This window comes from Bombina bombina, chromosome 2 (assembly GCF_027579735.1).
Source record: "Bombina bombina isolate aBomBom1 chromosome 2, aBomBom1.pri, whole genome shotgun sequence".
NCBI lineage: Eukaryota > Metazoa > Chordata > Amphibia > Anura > Bombinatoridae > Bombina > Bombina bombina.
The window spans coordinates 1,083,107,685-1,083,126,644 of record NC_069500.1 but is presented as its reverse complement, the minus strand read 5'-3'; the positions used below and the strand labels follow the sequence as shown (position 1 = coordinate 1,083,126,644).

At 38.2% G+C, this 18,960-nt stretch overlaps 1 protein-coding gene across 1 annotated transcript in view; it reads left to right on the top strand.

The window, feature by feature from the left end:
- ZNF827 (zinc finger protein 827) overlaps nt 1–18,960 on the top strand; it is a 577,489-nt gene that overhangs the window by 471,485 nt on the left and 87,044 nt on the right. The window lies entirely within an intron of this gene.

Sequence of the window (18,960 nt, the reverse complement as noted above, 5' to 3'; positions counted from 1 at the left end):
TGTAATACCAGCACTGTAGGGAAGTGAGCTGTGACAAAAACTTGCAAGTTAGCACCGCACCCCTCATAACGCAAAACTCGTAATCTAGCCATTTATTAGTTATTGCGGTTGACAGGTAGATAGATATTGCGCATGCGTTGGGTGTTTATTTTTGCAGGCAGTTTTTACTCAGTGCAAGGCCTGCTGCGGCTGCCTTTGTATGGCGAGGTGAAAATGGAGTAAGATTTCCCCATTTTCACCACGTAAGTCCTTGCGCTGAATATTGGATACCGATTTGCGACGCGGTCCCATGTTAGCTTATGGGAGTAAAAATTGCGTGCGACGGGTGAAATATACACGCGTAACTTCTATGCTACACTATATATGTAATGTAATACCAAAATCGCATAAAAACCAGCATCGCAAGCTTTTGCGGGCAGCGCCGCATATGTAATGGGACCCCAGGTGTGCCCAAAAGGTAGATTGGTATCTACCAGTAGATATTAATATGTAAACATACTGGCTAACGGCTAGATTACGAGTTTTTTGTTTTAAACTGTGCAGTGCTAACGAGCAGTTTTCACTCACCGCGCTCACTTACCTACAGCGCTGGTATTACGGGGTTTTACAAACCCGGCGTTTAAAGGCAAGAAGTGAGCGTAGAGCAAAATGTTGCTCCTTACCGCACTCCAATACCAGCACTGCTTACGTTAGCGGTGAGCTGGTCGTACGTGCTCGTGCATGATTTCCCCATAGAAATCAACTGGGAGAGCCGGCTGAGAAAAAGTCTAACACCTGCAAAAAAGCAGCGTAAAACTCAGTAACGCAGCGCCATTGATTCCTATGGGGAAATACAATTTATGTCTACACCTAACATGAACCCTGAGTCTAAATACCCCTAATCTTACACTTATTAACCCCTAATCTGCTACCCCCGACATCGCCGACACCTGCATTATATTTATTAACCCCTAATCTGCCGCTCCGGACACCACCGCCACCTACATTATACTTATGAACCCCTAATCTGCTGCCCCCAACATCGCCGACACCTACATAATATTTATTAACCCCTAATCTGCCGCCCACAATGTCGCAGCAACCTACCAACACTTATTAACCCCTAATCTGCCGTCACGTCGTCGTCGCCACTATAATAAACGTATTAACCCCTAAAATGCCGCACTCCCGCCTCGCAAACATTAGTTAAATATTATTAACCCCTAATCTGCCATCCCTAACATTGCTGCCACCTACCTACATTTATTAACTCCTAATCTGCCGCCCCCAACGTCGCCGCCACTATACTAAATGTATTAACCCCTAACCCTAACACCCCCTAACTTAAATATAATTTAAATAAATCTAAGTAAAATTACTATAATTAGCTAAATTATTTCTATTTAAAACTAAATAATTACCTATAAAATAAACCCTAAGCTAGCTACAATATAACTAATAGTTACATTGTATCTAGCTTAGGGTTTATTTTTATTTTACAGGCAAGTTTGTATTTATTATTTTTTTTTTAATTAGGTAGAATAGTTATTAAATAGTTATTACCTATTTAATAACTACCTAGCTAAAATAAATACAAAAGTACCTGTAAAATAAAATCTAACCTAAGTTACACTAACACCTAACACTACAATTAAATAAATTAACTAAATTAACAACAATTAATTAAATTAAATTAGCTAAAGTACAAAAAAAAACCCCACTAAATTACAGAAAATAATAAACAAATTACAAGCTATTTAAACTAATTACACCTAATCTAATAGCCCTATCAAAATAAAAAAAGCCCCCCCAAAATAAAAAAAAAACCTAGCCTAAACTAAACTACCAATAGCCCTTAAAAGGGCCTTTTGCGGGGCATTGCCCCAAAGTAATCAGCTCTTTTACCTGTAAATAAAAATACAAACAACCCCCCAACAGTAAAACCCACCACCCACACAACCAGCCCCCCAAATAAAATACTATCTAAAAAATACCTAAGCTCCCCATTGCCCTGAAAAGGACATTTGGCTGGGCATTGCCCTTAAAAGGGCAGTTAGTTCTTTTGCGGCCCAAAGTCCCTAACCTAAAAATTAAACCCACCCAATACACCCTTAAAAAAAAAACTAACACTAACCCCCTGAAGATCGACTTACTGTTCTGAAGGTTCGACATCCATCCTCAAGGAAGCGGCAGAAGTCTTCATCCAACCGGGCCGAAGTCCTCAACGAAGCCGGGAGAAGTCTTCATCCAAGCCGGGCGAAGTGGTCCTCCAGACGGGCAGAAGTCTTCATCCAGATGGCATCTTCTATCTTCATCCATCCGACGCGGAGCGGGTCCATCTTCAAGACATCCGACGCGGAGCATCCTCTTCATCCGACGGACTAACGACGAATGAAGGTACCTTTGAGTGATGTCATCCAAGATGGCGTCCCTTAGATTCCGATTGGCTGATAGAATTCTATCAGCCAATCGGAATTAAGGTAGAAAAAATCCTATTGGCTGATGCAATCAACCAATAGGATTGAGCTTGCATTCTATTGGCTGTACCATGCCCCGCAAAATGCCCTTTTAAGGGCTATTGGTAGTTTAGGCTAGGGCTTTTTTTTATTTTGGGGGGTGGGGCTTTTTTATTTTTTAGATTAGGTGTAATTAGTTTAAATATCTTGTAATTTGTTTATTTTCTGTAATTTAGTGGGGGGGGGGTTTGTACTTTAGCTAATTTAATTTAATTTAGGTAATTGTATTTAATTATAGTGTAGTGTTAGGTGTTATTGTAACTTAGGATGGGTTTTATTTTACAGGTACTTTTGTATTTATTTTAGCTAGGTAGTTATTAAATAGTTAATAACTATTTTATAACTATTCTACCTAGTTAAAATAAATACAAACTTGCCTGTAAAATAAAAATAAACCCTAAGCTAGCTACAATGTAACTATTAGTTATATTGTAGCTAGCTTACGGTTTATTTTATAGGTAAGTATTTAGTTTTAAATAGGAATAATTTTGTTAATGATAGGAATTTTTAGTTAGATTTATTTAAATTATATTTAAGTTAGGGGGTGTTAGGGTTATACTTGGGTTTAGGGGTTAATACATTTAGTATAGTGGCGGCGACGTTGGGGGCGGCAGATTAGGGGTTAATAAATGTAGGTAGTTGGCAGCGATGTTAGGGATGGCAGATTAGGGGTTAATAATATTTAACTAATGTTTGCAAGACGGAAGTGCGGCTGTTTAGGGGTTAATATGTTTATTATAGTGGCGGCGACGTTGGCGGCAGCAGATTAGGGGTTAATAAGTGTAGGTAGGTTGCGACAACATTGGGGACGGCAGATTAGGGGTTAATAAATATAATGTAGGTGTCTGCGATGTTGGGGTCAGCAGATTAGGGGTTCATAAATATAATGTAGGTGGCGGCGGTGTCCGGAGCGACAGATTAGGGGTTAAAAAATTTATTTTAGTGTTCGTGATGCGGGAGTGCCTCGGTTTAGGGGTTAATAGGTAGTTTATGGGTGTTAGTGTACTTTTTAGCACTCTAGTTATGAGTTTTATGTTACGGCATTGTACTATAAAACTCTTAACTACTGACTTTTAAATGCGTTAGGACTCTTGACGGGGTAGTGTGTACCGCTCACTTTTTGGCCTCCCAGGACAGACTTGTAATACCGGCGCTATGGAAGTCCCATAGAAAAAAGACTTTACGAAGTTTACTTAAGTCGTTTTGCGGTAAGAAGTGTGCAGTGGGCGTAAAAAAGCAGCGTTAGGACCTCTTAACGCTGCTTTTTTACCTTAACACACAACTAGTTATCTAGCCGTTTGTGTTCCTTAATAAAAAAAATTTCTTCCTTGTATAATAGGTTATATGTTCACTAATGGAGAATATTGTCAGTTTATTAAATGCACATTGTAAATAATTTTTCATCATTTACTCTCTTCTCCTGCAGCTTATTTCATTAAGAAAATGGTCTGTTCAGGTTCTCCGTTGCCTGGTAGCTACTAGATATTTGTGCTTAGAACATACAGTCTAAGCTTCTCTGGCCAATAACATCTGTTTTGCAACTGCAATTCATTTCCTTTGATGAATGTCCAGGTAGTATGTTCCTTGAACACAAGCATTAGGCATATGCTGACCAGCTTGTCTCAATGTTTCATATATCCTTAGGCATTTCAAAATATCAACATCTGGTATCTTATTAAAGACAAACATTCACTCCCTTACTAGACATTTATAATATCTGTCTTTGTGTGTGTGTGTGTGTATAAATGTAACTTGTCTGAATTTTTTGTAAATGATTATATTATACAGTGTATTATATGTGATAGTTGTTTACTCTGTCTGTTTGTTGGATTTTGTTGCTTTCTTAAGAGACATGTAATCTGTTTCTGTGACACATTATTATTCATTTGTGACTATCCTGGAATATTACAAAAAAATATTGCCTCTTTTTAGTCATCATCATGAGCCAAGAAAAAAGTTTTGATAGCATTTAAAGTTTGTTCCTAATTAAGTAATTGTCTAAAAATATTTTTATTCTCTCAGTCACATGCTATTGTACACCAATGTTACAGGAATCGGTAAAAGTTATTAATTTGAATGCAATCTTGCATAGTATTGTTATTTTTGAATGGAAAAATAAAGAAATATATTTTTGTTTCTAAATAAGATTTGTTTTGTTTAAATGGTCATCGATGCTAAGGATCAAAGAAATGCAGATAAATGTACTTTTAGATCTAGTGTGTGCTATTATTTTTAAATACACTTTAATGTTTGTTGTTTGTGTCCAGCTGACTCCTTTATCATGGCATAGCCTAGTAGCACCAAAGACAGTTACTCCACCTGAGTTCAAGGCTTCTCCTGTTCCTGCCACTATGTTTTATGAATCTGATATGATTTATGTATGTTAGGCACATCATAAATGGAACATGAAGGGGTGGGGGGTATTAATAAGTGCAAAGTAATGCGGTTGCATAGACTATAAAAGTTAGCCTCCAATAAGATCACAAAAATATACAGAAAATATACAAAGTGTGGAATATCAAACATGTACACGACTGGACTATAAAACAACAGGGAACATGGTGCAACAAAATGCAGGAATCCATCAAAGATAATCACAAACTTTTTTATGAGACTCCTGTAGCCCCATATCCTCACACTCCCACTCTGTGATTTACTGTTCGGACTATGCATTTACTGTAATAATCCTAGCCTGGTTCAGGCCAAATATAGCGGAACCCATTTGAGCCAAACTAATTTATCTTGGTCTCATCTGACCAAATAACGTGCTCCCAATATTTATCGGACTTCTTTTAATGCTGTTTAGCAAAGCTTAATCTTGCAGTTTTGTGCCGATAGCACAAGCGTTTGTTCTTGTCCATAGAGGTTGACATTATGCAATGTCTAAGCTGTCACAGAAACTACAATTTCCATTGATATCCCCTGAGCCAAGTATGAAGCACTTGCTTGTCTGTTTTTCAGAGCTATATTTTGCAAGTAGCACACGTGGTGTCATTTTAGGAGGATGGTGACTAGGGCTCTGATTCGTGGTACTGGCACTATGACTCGTTCTATACCTCCTAACTACTGTTGCAACTATGTTTTTTGATACATGGAATCCTTACAAACTTGTTTAGAGCTTTTAGATCCAGAACTGGTCTGAAAGTACCTTCCTTCTTTGGAACAATAAAGTGATCTGAATAAAATCCCATCACCTGTTCCTGCAAAGAAACTGGCACAATCACTCCCGTAACTTCCGGATCTGAGACAGACTGGAAAAAAGCTTGAGCTTGTAATGGATTCCTTGGAACATTGGACAGAAAAAACCTTCCTCTGGGAGGCCTTGTTCTGAAACCTTTTCGATATCCCTGGGAGATTATATTCAGAACCCAGGGATCTGGAACAGACTGAAACCATGCCTTCTGAAAGAGGATAAATTAAATATTAGGTTCAACGTTAGATGAAGACTCCTCATTATTAGAGGAAACTTCAACCTCTGAAGACAAAACAGTATCCTTCAGGGCACATAGTACTAGTACAAGGTAAATTCTGAACTGACTTTTTATGCTTGTTTGAAGGCGGTAAAGACTCCAGCGCCTCAGAAACTGCAGCCTTGATGATTTTTTTCACACTGGGTGAAACATCATTTGTATTTTCCTGTAATGAACAAACAGAAAGAGGATTAATACCCAAAGAAGCAGCATTGGGTTGGTCTAATTGCATTAATAAATTTAAGCATGAGTCACACAGCTCTTTTACAATAAGCACACCTAATAATGGTAGAAAGGTGTTCAGGGGACTCGGATTCTAGGATAGATTTAGGGATTGAATCAGACAGCTCCATTATAGCATTGGCAACCCAAAGAAAAAAACACTATCATACCTTAAAAAAAAGCTTTTGAGGAATGGAAATAACTTACCCCCTCCTAAGTAGCTTTAAAATAGGCTTACAGGAACAATGCGTGCTAAACCGAAATGCAAACAAAGCAGGAGACATTATTAACACATCCAAAGATAATGCTTTAGAAACACGCACATAAAAAACCTGACAGCTTAAAAGGATTTAACACGCCAAAACCCGATGTGCACATAGCCGAGATGTACGTGCAAAAATCACTGAAACAGAAATGCGTAAACTCAACTTGTGCAACTCCTCACAAGCATAACCTGAAGGCCGACACACACAAAATTACAACTAAGCGCACAAATAATGCCGACACTCGCAAAACAGTGAGGGGAATAATGTAAAGGGTCCTGTCCTAGGGTCATATATATTAGTAAATATAGTTTATATAAGTGCCCAATAGCTATAGAGTGTCTAAAATGTTAAAAAATGTAACTAACCAATAGACACTCGTCCACCAGCAAATAAGCAGCAGACAGCCAAACTAGTGCTGACACATATCAGCAGAGGTTTCTGAAATAAGAGTATATTGTTGATACATAATTGGACCCTGTGACCAATTTTCTCATGAGTTGAAAAAAGAATCACAAACCAAACCTGTACATTGAAGGGAAATTGGACCTCAGTATAGACTGAAAACCCATCTCTGAAGAATCAAATGCACATCTTCATTCTTCAACCACCTCCATCAGAGGCAAAGTAAATACTGAGGTATTTGTAAGGGTTTGGGAATCGTTACCTACTCCTAAAGGTAAGGAAGAGTAATTCCTATGAGTAATGGTACGGAAACTCTCACCACCTGTATGAAAGAAAATGTATTTCTGGAAAATGATTGTATTAAAAATTATAGTGTCTAGGGTTTTTTTTGTAATAACATTTTAAGCAAATGATGTTGTTTTAACAGTCTCTTTCAATATTATTTTTTTTTACAGAAGCCCACACATGCTACTCAATCAGTAGTCAAATCACCACAAAGTGCACACAGTGTTCAAAGCTGCCAGTGTTAATCATAAGACTCGCGTGTCCCGTTCTGTAGATTCGTTGGGCCAAATACGCAACCCTTAGGGTAGTGGTGTCATTCTGCGGTGCAATCGGACACTCTACACTTTCTTTGGTGCCCTTGCCTTTTCCTGGAGATACCAGACTCCCTGTCCGAGGAATGCCGTGTTCACACACACACATAGACAGACCTAGCCAATCCCTCTGTTCATGACGCGTGTTCTGTGCCGGTCACGTGAGACACTGTGACCAGTGAGGAATCAGCTCAACTCCGTAAAAACAGCCATGAATGCAAAGAAGTGAAACAAGTCAGAGGAGCTGCGTAAATAAAACTTAACTTTTATTTGAACATCCGTTGTCACATAAGATCAAGCTCATACCATGTCACACATCACAGAAGGACAGTAAAAGCTGACATGTTTCGGCCGTAGCCGTAGTCCTAGCTGATTCAAATAAAAACAATACACCCTAGAAAAGCTCTTAACATCTTCCTATTGGATAATCATTACTAGTCAGTGCTAATGTCGACGGCCACTATATTTTCTAAGGTCATACATTTAAAGATACATAGTCGTGGTTAGGAACAAGCATTTAAAGGAAACATTAATTTATGCCTATGTCACTTTATTGCGTATTTCAGAACAAGATATCATCATAGTTCTTAAAGGGACATTAAACCCCAATTTTTTCTTTCATGATTCAGGTAGAGAATACCATTTTAAACAACTTTCTGATTTACTTCTATTATCTAATTTAGCTTAATTCTTGTGATATTCTTTCCTGAAAATCATATCTAGATAGGCTCAGTAGCTTCTGATTGGTGGCTGCACATATTTGCCTCATGTGATTGGCTCACCTATGTGCATAGATATTTCTTTAACAAAGGATATCTGAAGAATGAAGCAAATTATATAATAGTAAATTACAATGTTGTTTAAAATTGTATTCTCTGTCTGAATTATGAAAGACATATTTTGTGGTTAATGTCCCTTTAAATTCAGGTGATTGATTTAAAATGACTAGAGCTCTCATAAATATGTACAAATTAAAACAAATATATGTATAAACTTCAAAGAAGAGAGAGAGAAAGAAATCAGATATACACACAAATCCAAATTCACCTTTGCAAATTTACATACATGTATACACTGTGTACATTGTAACAATATTATGGGGCAAAATTGAAATACAAAGCTGAATTCTTGCCTAGGACATAATTATATATTCATTATAAAGTTTATTATTCAAAGTGGACATCAAAGGGCACAAATCGTATCAATGCCTTTGGCATCAATTTCACATATATAAACGTCAATGCCTATGCCAATGCACACATAGATACATAAATATCCATTATATTAGCCCCCTCATTCCGTCAGTAGTAAAGATTACTCATTTAATAATCATGCATCGGTATTGCTACACACTTGGTGGAATAGCTACATTCTGTCTTAATATATCCCTTGAAAATAAAATATGGCATATGTTATGTGGTGTATTGGGGATTTGTGTGACATATACATCTAATGCCAATACTTTATTAGGTCGAATTCCGAATTGAGTCCCAACGGGGAATGAGTTTCCAACTTGAAAGTCCAGTACATCTCTTGTTTTGCAAGGAGTTTATATTTGTCTCCTCCACGGGAAGATCGATAGATCTTTTCTATTGCCATCCACAAAAGTATCTTACATCACTATTATGGGTCCTAGCAAAATGTTGTACAAGAGGTGATGAAGTCCTGCCTAATCTAATCATAGACAGGTGCTTATGCGTGATCGTAGCTCCCTAGTGGTGAGCCCTACGTATAGTAGGTTACAGCTTGTACAAGTGAAAACATAAATCACAAAGGTTGACCTACAATTTAGGCAAGACTTAATATCAAAGGATTCATCTGTAACACAAGAGATAAAAATATTCCCCGGTTTAACAACATTTTACAATCACTTGTGCCGCATCGATAGGTACCCTTAGAGGACAACCATTAGCCCTGACTTGCTGCACCTGTTTTCTTAATCTGAGTTGGGGAAAGAATTTTACCCAGTTTTGTTCCTTTTATATGAAAACCTGCACCCTTTTCTAGCCTGTTAGTCTATCATCAGCTGCTCATAGTGCAAAGTGGTATTTGACAATGTTGCAAATTTCTTTGTACTGTGTGTAATAATCAGTAACACCTTGGAAAGCATTAGTCCTTTTAGGTTTTCTAAAAGTAGAAAACCCCCTCATATTCAAAGTAATTATGTGAAAGTAAAAAATCTTTAGTGGACAAGATGAAAGTTGAAAAACCAATCGAATAATATGAATACCTTTCCAAAAAATACTTAACTGCTTCAATCCCTTTCTCTCGTGGGATAGATGAGTATAAAGCCTCAACATCTATCGTTAACAAGCAAAATGATGCTTTCCAGTTTACAATGGTCAATGTTTTCAACAACTGTTGGGTGTCTTTAATGTAACTTTGGTGTTGTAGAACTAAAGGTTGTAGCAGTTCATCAACCCATTGTGAGAGGTGTTCAAACAGGGAACCAATCCCACTGAAAATGGGCCTGCCCTGTACGTTTACTAATGACTTGTGAATTTTGGGTAGATGATGAAACACCAGGGTTCACCGGCTGTTCCACATTTAAAAATTCCAAAGTATCATTGTCAATGAATCCTAGTTCACGTGCCTAATCAAGAAGATGTAACATTTCTCTCCTATAAATACTTTTCTTTCATGTAATTAGCAAGAGTCCATGAGCTAGTGACGTATGGGATATACATTCCTACCAGGAGGGGCAAAGTTTCCCAAACCTCAAAATGCCTATAAATACACCCCTCACCACACCCACAATTCAGTTTTACAAACTTTGCCTCCGATGGAGGTGGTGAAGTAAGTTTGTGCTAGATTCTACGTTGATATGCGCTCCGCAGCAAGTTGGAGCCCGGTTTTCCTCTCAGCGTGCAGTGAATGTCAGAGGGATGTGAGGAGAGTATTGCCTATTTGAATGCAGTGATCTCCTTCTACGGGGTCTATTTCATAGGTTCTCTGTTATCGGTCGTAGAGATTCATCTCTTACCTCCCTTTTCAGATCGACGATATACTCTTATATATACCATTACCTCTGCTGATTCTCGTTTCAGTACTGGTTTGGCTATCTGCTATATGTAGATGAGTGTCCTGGGGTAAGTAAGTCTTATTATCTGTGACACTCCAAGCTATGGCTGGGCACTTTGTTTATAAAGTTCTAAATATATGTATTCAAACATTTATTTGCCTTGACTCAGAATGTTCAACTTTCCTTATTTTCAGACAGTCAGTTTCATATTTGGGATAATGCATTTTAATTTAACATTTTTTCTTACCTTAAAATTTGACTTTTTCCCTGTGGGCTGTTAGGCTCGCGGGGGCTGAAAATGCTTCATTTTATTGCGTCATTCTTGGCGCGGACTTTTTTGGCGCAAAAATTCTATTTCCGTTTCCGGCGTCATACGTGTCGCCGGAAGTTGCGTCATTTTTTGACGTTATTTTGCGCCAAAAATGTCGGCGTTCCGGATGTGGCGTCATTTTTGGCGCCAAAAAGCATTTAGGCGCCAAATAATGTGGGCGTCTTATTTGGCGCGAAAAAATTTGGGCGTCGCTTTTGTCTCCACATTATTTGTCTCATTTTTTATTGCTTCTGGTTGCTAGAAGCTTGTTCTTTGGCATTTTTTCCCATTCCTGAAACTGTCATTTAAGGAATTTGATCAATTTTGCTTTATATATATGTTGTTTTTTCTCTTTCATATTGCAAGATGTCTCACGTTGCATCTGAGTCAGAAGATACTACAGGAAAATCGCTGTCAAGTGCTGAATCTACCAAAGCTAAGTGTATCTGCTGTAAACTTTTGGTAGCTATTCCTCCAGCTGTTGTTTGTATTGATTGTCATGACAAACTTGTTAAAGCAGATATTTCCTTTAGTAAAGTACCATTGCCTGTTGCAGTTCCTTCAACATCTAAGGTGCAGAATGTTCCTGATAATATAAGAGATTTTGTTTCTGAATCCATAAAGAAGGCTATGTCTGTTATTTCTCCTTCTAGTAAACGTAAAAAATCTTTTAAAACTTCTCTCCCTACAGATGAATTTTTAAATGAACATCATCATTCTGATTCTGATGATTCCTCTGGTTCAGAGGATTCTGTCTCAGAGGTTGATGCTGATAAATCTTCATATTTATTTAAAATGGAATTTATTCGTTCTTTACTTAAAGAAGTACTAATTGCTTTAGAAATAGAGGATTCTGGTCCTCTTGATACTAATTCTAAACGTTTAGATAAGGTATTTAAAGCTCCTGTGGTTATTCCAGAAGTTTTTCCTGTTCCTAATGCTATTTCTGCAGTAATTTCCAAAGAATGGGATAATTTGGGTAATTCATTTACTCCTTCTAAACGTTTTAAGCAATTATATCCTGTGCCGTCTGACAGATTAGAATTTTGGGACAAGATCCCTAAAGTTGATGGGGCTATTTCTACCCTTGCTAAACGTACTACTATTCCTACGTCAGATGGTACTTCGTTTAAGGATCCTATAGATAGGAAAATTGAATCCTTTCTAAGAAAAGCTTATCTGTGTTCAGGTAATCTTCTTAGACCTGCTATATCTTTGGCTGATGTTGCTGCAGCTTCAACTTTTTGGTTGGAAACTTTAGCGCAACAAGTAACACATCGTGATTCTCATGATATTATTATTCTTCTTCAGCATGCTAATAATTTTATCTGTGATGCCATTTTTGATATTATCAGAGTTGATGTCAGGTTTATGTCTCTAGCTATTTTAGCTAGAAGAGCTTTATGGCTTAAAACTTGGAATGCTGATATGGCTTCTAAATCAACTTTACTTTCCATTTCTTTCCAGGGTAACAAATTATTTGGTTCTCAGTTGGATTCCATTATTTCAACTGTTACTGGTGGGAAAGGAACTTTTTTACCACAGGATAAAAAATCTAAAGGTAAAAACAGGGCTAATAATCGTTTTCGTTCCTTTCGTTTCAACAAAGAACAAAAGCCTGATCCTTCATCCTCAGGAGCAGTTTCAGTTTGGAGACCATCTCCAGTCTGGAATAAATCCAAGCCAGCTAGAAAGGCAAAGCCTGCTTCTAAGTCCACATGAAGGTGCGGCCCTCATTCCAGCTCAGCTGGTAGGGGGCAGGTTACGTTTTTTTCAAGGAAATTTGGATCAATTCTGTTCACAATCTTTGGATTCAGAGCATTGTTTCAGAAGGGTACAGAATTGGTTTCAAGTTGAGACCTCCTGCAAAGAGATTTTTTCTTTCCCGTGTCCCAGTAAATCCAGTAAAAGCTCAAGCATTTCTGAAATGTGTTTCAGATCTTGAGTTGACTGGAGTAATTATGCCAGTTCCAGTTCCGGAACAGGGGATGGGGTTTTATTCAAATCTCTTCATTGTACCAAAGAAGGAGAATTCTTTCAGACCAGTTCTGGATCTAAAAATATTGAATCATTATGTAAGGATACCAACATTCAAGATGGTAACTGTAAGGACTATCTTACCTTTTGTTCAGCAAGGGAATTATATGTCCACAATAGATTTACAGGATGCATATCTGCATATTCCGATTCATCCAGATCATTATCAGTTCCTGAGATTCTCGTTTCTGGACAAGCATTACCAGTTTGTGGCTCTGCCGTTTGGCCTAGCTACAGCTCCAAGAATTTTTACAAAGGTTCTCGGTGCCCTGCTGTCTGTAATCAGAGAACAGGGTATTGTGGTATTTCCTTATTTGGACGATATCTTGGTACTTGCTCAGTCTTTACATTTAGCAGAATCTCATACGAATCGACTTGTGTTGTTTCTTCAAGATCATGGTTGGAGGATCAATTTACCAAAAAGTTCATTGATTCCTCAGACAAGGGTAACCTTTCTGGGTTTCCAGATGGATTCAGTGTCCATGACTCTGTCTTTAACAGACAAGAGACGTCTAAAGTTGATTGCAGCTTGTCGAAACCTTCAGTCACAATCATTCCCTTCGGTAGCCTTATGCATGGAAATTCTAGGTCTTATGACTGCTGCATCGGACGCGATCCCCTTTGCTCGTTTTCACATGCGACCTCTTCAGCTCTGTATGCTGAAGCAATGGTGCAAGGATTACACGAAGATATCTCAATTAATATCTTTAAAACCGATTGTTCGACACTCTCTAACATGGTGGACAGATCACCATCGTTTAATTCAGGGGGCTTCTTTTGTGCTTCCGACTTGGACTGTAATTTCAACAGATGCAAGTCTCACAGGTTGGGGAGCTGTGTGGGGATCTCTGACGGCACAAGGAGTTTGGGAATCTCAGGAGGTGAGATTACCGATCAATATTTTGGAACTCCGTGCAATTTTCAGAGCTCTTCAGTTTTGGCCTCTTCTGAAGAGAGAATCGTTCATTTGTTTTCAGACAGACAATGTCACAACTGTGGCATACATCAATCATCAAGGAGGGACTCACAGTCCTCTGGCTATGAAAGAAGTATCTCGAATTTTGGTTTGGGCGGAATCCAGCTCCTGTCTAATCTCTGCGGTTCATATCCCAGGTGTAGACAATTGGGAAGCGGATTATCTCAGTTGCCAAACGTTGCATCCGGGCGAATGGTCTCTTCACCCAGAGGTATTTCTTCAGATTGTTCAAATGTGGGAACTTCCAGAAATAGATCTGATGGCGTCCCATCTTAACAAGAAACTTCCCAGGTATCTGTCCAGATCCCGGGATCCTCAGGCGGAGGCAGTGGATGCATTATCACTTCCTTGGAAGTATCATCCTGCCTATATCTTTCCGCCTCTAGTTCTTCTTCCAAGAGTAATCTCCAAGATTCTGAAGGAATGCTCGTTTGTTCTGCTGGTAGCTCCGGCATGGCCTCACAGGTTTTGGTATGCGGATCTTGTCCGGATGGCCTCTTGCCAACCGTGGACTCTTCCGTTAAGACCAGACCTTCTGTCACAAGGTCCTTTTTTCCATCAGGATCTGAAATCCTTAAATTTAAAGGTATGGAGATTGAACGCTTGATTCTTGGTCAAAGAGGTTTCTCTGACTCTGTGATTAATACTATGTTACAGGCTCGTAAATCTGTATCTCGAGAGATATATTATAGAGTCTGGAAGACTTATATTTCTTGGTGTCTTTCTCATCATTTTTCCTGGCATTCTTTTAGAATACCGAGAATTTTACAGTTTCTTCAGGATGGTTTAGATAAGGGTTTGTCCGCAAGTTCTTTGAAAGGACAAATCTCTGCTCTTTCTGTTCTTTTTCACAGAAAGATTGCTATTCTTCCTGATATTCATTGTTTTGTACAAGCTTTGGTTCGTATAAAACCTGTCATTAAGTCAATTTCTCCTCCTTGGAGTTTGAATTTGGTTCTGGGAGCTCTTCAAGCTCCTCCGTTTGAACCTATGCATTCATTGGACATTAAATTACTTTCTTGGAAAGTTTTGTTCCTTTTGGCCATCTCTTCTGCCAGAAGAGTTTCTGAATTATCTGCTCTTTCTTGTGAGTCTCCTTTTCTGATTTTTCATCAGGATAAGGCGGTGTTGCGAACTTCTTTTGAATTTTTACCTAAAGTTGTGAGTTCCAACAACATTAGTAGAGAAATTGTGGTTCCTTCATTATGTCCTAATCCTAAGAATTCTAAGGAGAAATCGTTGCATTCTTTGGATGTTGTTAGAGCTTTGAAATATTATGTTGAAGCTACGAAATCTTTTCGTAAGACTTCTAGTCTATTTGTTATCTTTTCCGGTTCTAGAAAAGGCCAGAAAGCTTCTGCCATTTCTTTGGCATCTTGGTTGAAATCTTTAATTCATCTTGCCTATGTTGAGTCGGGTAAAACTCCGCCTCAGAGAATTACAGCTCATTCTACTAGGTCAGTTTCTACTTCCTGGGCGTTTAGGAATGAAGCTTCGGTTGACCAGATCTGCAAAGCAGCAACTTGGTCCTCTTTGCATACTTTTACTAAATTCTACCATTTTGATGTATTTTCTTCTTCTGAAGCAGTTTTTGGTAGAAAAGTACTTCAGGCAGCGGTTTCAGTTTGAATCTTCTGCTTATGTTTTTCGTTAAACTTTATTTTGGGTGTGGATTATTTTCAGCAGGAATTGGCTGTCTTTATTTTATCCCTCCCTCTCTAGTGACTCTTGTGTGGAAAGATCCACATCTTGGGTAGTCATTATCCCATACGTCACTAGCTCATGGACTCTTGCTAATTACATGAAAGAAAACATAATTTATGTAAGAACTTACCTGATAAATTCATTTCTTTCATATTAGCAAGAGTCCATGAGGCCCGCCCTTTTTTGTGGTGGTTATGATTTTGTATAAAGCACAATTATTCCAATTCCTTATTTTATATGCTTTCGCACTTTTTTATCACCCCACTTCTTGGCTATTCGTTAAACTGAATTGTGGGTGTGGTGAGGGGTGTATTTATAGGCATTTTGAGGTTTGGGAAACTTTGCCCCTCCTGGTAGGAATGTATATCCCATACGTCACTAGCTCATGGACTCTTGCTAATATGAAAGAAATTAATTTATCAGGTAAGTTCTTACATAAATTATGTTATAGGGTCACCACTCAATATTTCATAATTTTGGGCGTTACCTAATTGTCGTAAAGCCTCATTAACATAAGCTGTTCTATCCTGTATGACTACTGAACCACCCTTATCCACCTGTTTGATGACCAAAAATTTATTTTCACTTAATTCATCAAGAGCCAGGCTTTCTAATTTTGTTAGATTGTGGGAAGTTCTAGTCTTTTCTTCATGTAATTTAATAAGATAATTTTTAACCCTCCTATGGAAGGTCTCAATGATCTTAACCCTACTTTGAATGGGGTAAAACGTAGATAGATTCCTAAATGTACTGGATTTAGAAATTGTTTCTCTCTCTTGTGTTCCAGATTTATAATGTAAATCCATCAATGTAAGTGTATCATATGCCTCCTGAAAAGAAGACCGTTTGGGAGATTCTATGGGTGAATCAAAATCTCTAACAGTATCCATTTCCTTATTATGTGTCCCTGAGAAATGTCCTTTTAAGGTAATGTTCCTTACCAACCGGATGGTATCCAGAATGGTCTTAAATAGATTAAAACTTGCTGTGGGTACATAATCCAAACCATAGCTTAAGACTCTATTCTGTATATCAGTGAGGGAAACACTAGAAAAATTGATCGCTGTATGGGTTTGTATTTTATGTACCTCATTTGTACTTCCTGTGGGGGATTGTAACTCCCTCCTACCCCTTTCTTTATCGGTTTCTCTGAAAAAAAACCTGCTCTGGAAGGGACAAATCATCTCACTGTCTACCAGTGTTATGTGAAGGCTTCGGTTCCATATATCTAGATCTACGTGTTGTTGCATGAGATCTGTCTTGATAAAGGTTATCTGGTGTCTCCTTTCTCTTGTCTCTAACATTTGTTAGTATTGACGGTCTTTTAGACTGACTGTAGTCTGTCCGAGTTTGCATAAATCTCCTTTCCTGCACATTAGTCTGAGGGTTGGTGAAATTAAAATGAGGTATTTCTGATGACACACTAACTTTCTCCCCCCTCGAGGCTGAACTTTATCCATGAGACTTAAGTTCATTGTCACTAAAAGTCACTCTACGGTCACCCTTGTTATTGCCCCTTGTACGTCTACGTGATCTTCAAGACAAATTGCTATTTCTGCTCACTGTCCTCTGTCTCCTATCTTGAAATCTCACCTTTTTATTCCATATATATACTGAGTTGCTGTCATAGTCAGATTTGTCTCATATATTTTTCTTGTTTAATAGCTATAACCTCTGTTTTTACCTCTGCTAATGCCTCTTGTACAATCTTGTCAAAATGCGGGTAGTTTGTGTCACCCCTGCGCACATTTAATTCATGCTGTACAAGGTCTATAGATTTACCTACATCAGTTAACAGTTGTGTCTTATATTTAACTAATAATGCCATTAAACGAAGAGAACATTCGCTCAAGACTATATTCCACATAATCACAAAATCTTTATCATCAACAGGGAATGTTGGAAATTTGTTAATATGTAATCCCCTTGGGATCATTTGTAGTTGTATATATTTATTTTAAACACATATGTCCCATTTCAACTTGTTTTCTCTGCTCATTAGAGTTTTCATGTCTTCGAAAAGCATAAGGAGAGTAAAAATGATCACGATCCAAATCGAAAATCTTATCCAGTTCTGCTGTGACATGGCCCCTTTCATTAATAGAACGTAAGGAGAAAAAGTTCACAGGCTTCAATTCCATATTTTCCTTAAAAACGTGTGAGTAGTGAGTGTACCTTCTGGATGGTGTGGGCGGACACCAGATATACAAACATTATTAAAAAGTTTTACAGAAGCCCACACACGCTACAGTGTGCAAAACTGCCAGTATTAATCATAAGACTCACGTGTCCCATTCTGTAGATTCGTCGGGCCAAATACGCAACCCTCAGGTTAGTAGTTTCACTCTGTGGTGCAATCGGACACTATACTTTCTTTGGTGCCCTTGCCTTTTCCTGGAGATGCCGGACTCCCTGTCCGAGGAACGCTGTGTTCCAGACCTAGCCACTCTCTGTGCGTGACCCAGTTTTGTGTCAGTCACATGAGACACTAGCCAGTGAGGAATCAGCTCAACTCAGTAAAAACAGCTGTGAATGCAAAGAAGTGAAATAAGTCCGAGAGGCTGCATGAATAAAACGTTACTTTTATTTGAACATCCGTAGTCACATACCCATACCATGTCACACATCACAGAAGGGCAGTAAAAGCTGACATATTTCAGGCGTAGCCGTAATCATATCTGATTCATATAAAAACAATACACCCTTTTAAAACTGTTAACATCTTCCTATTGGATAATCAACTGGTCAGTGCTAATGTTGACGCCCACATTTAAAGATACATAGTCGTGGTTAGGAATAAGCATTTAAATGAAACATTATTAGATGCGTGAAATTACAATTATTGAAAAAATAATAGATAAAAAGAATATTCATGGGAAAAAAAAGTCCAACTAAAATGTATGCAAGATAAACTGTAAGTTCCTTATATTTTGTATTAATAGTGGTGAAGTAAGGTTATAAGCAAGGTTATATGATAATAATGGTTCATGAGAACCTGCAATCAGTATTTATCAAGCAGCGGTCATTAGACCAGGGAGATTGACAGCTCCTGCCTGCCCGTGATTGGCTATGCGTGGGCAGGGGGCAATGTTGCACTCGAGCGCAAAATAGTGCTTGTGTGCAATGGTTAAATTCAAGTTGGGGCAGACAGGGGCTTACATATTTGCTTGGTAAAGCAAGCCCTAATAGTTTGTGTTTTCCAGCTTTATCTCCTTTAAAGCTTGCCTCGTTGTAAAACACTAACTGAAATAGGACAATGGGGTGAACGAGGCCACTGAAGTATTTTGTCTTCCGAACCTTTTCTACTTTTCCAGGTGTCTTTAAAGGGACATGAAACTCAACATTTTTCTTTCATGATTCGGAGAATACTAACTACTTTCTAATTTACTTCTATTATTTAATTTGCTTCCTCTTGTTATGCGTTGCTGATAGGTTTATCTAGGAAAGCTAAGGAGCAGCA